We start from the raw sequence: 1,083 nt of genomic DNA, 5'->3' as shown, positions 1-1,083 counted from the left end.
ATAAATTCTCCTCAAAATTTCAGAGTCTGTTCTCTGTCCTTGAGAGTTCTTTCTAAAGTTTCTCTATTATTAAGACTAATGACCTTAAGAAGTCCCTAATTTGTCTAGTATCATATGATATCTCTGGTTAGGATCTCCAGAAGAATTTGCAATAACACTTCTTTCTAACTTTTAATTATATAATTAACAGAGAACTAATTCCTATTTTGGAATGCCTAGGTGGCATCAATTTCAAAATAAGCATTCTATTTTTAACTCACAACAGATATCAGTATAGATTACATGTCTTTTAATACATGAAATAGTAGTTTTATTGAGATCATGCTCTTCCCTATTCTAAGTTAATCCATATTCTGTAAAATAATGTCATTTCAGTCTGCAGCAGTGTCCTCAGGGACTCCATTTTTCAAACATATTTGACTCTGCTTTGAGGGGGAAATATGACTGAACCTCATGGGTAGTCCCAGAAATTGAAGTATCTCTTAGGTTCCACCCATTTAGTACAGACTGATTACTTATTTATGTGAGTAGAAAGACAGCCACATTACATTAACTTTGAAGCAATTTAGAACTGTGGAGGTACATAGGCATCCTGAAATTGTATGAAGAAAATTCAGCCTTAGAAAATATAGGACACTTCAGATTGAGAAAAGGATCAAACTCTCTCACCCAGGTTCAATGAAGTGATGGACATGTAAATCCTGTATTGTCATGGATACACATCCATCCAGTATTTAATACCTAGTAGGAAGACCATAGACAGGGGATTCTACATTCCCTTCTATTCATCTGGGTTAATGCAGCCTACTCAATTGCCTACCTTTATTCAGTTTGCATGTATACACCAACACATGACCCATTTCTTGCTTTGGGTCATGCTCGGTTCTTTTACCTTGATTTTTATAGCCTCAAACTTAAAGCTGACAGCAACAGTTTCCATGGGCTGCCCCTCCTTCCTTTGTCTTGTCCACTGAATATCTAAAATAACTTAGATTTGATTAATTTTGAAGCATCTTTAACCTATTGCATCCAGTTTAATCTACACTCATTCTGTAATACACACACAAACACACACACACACAC

This window comes from Mastomys coucha, chromosome X (assembly GCF_008632895.1).
Source record: "Mastomys coucha isolate ucsf_1 chromosome X, UCSF_Mcou_1, whole genome shotgun sequence".
NCBI lineage: Eukaryota > Metazoa > Chordata > Mammalia > Rodentia > Muridae > Mastomys > Mastomys coucha.
The sequence above is the reverse complement of the archived record's forward strand: the minus strand, read 5'-3'. Positions refer to the sequence as shown.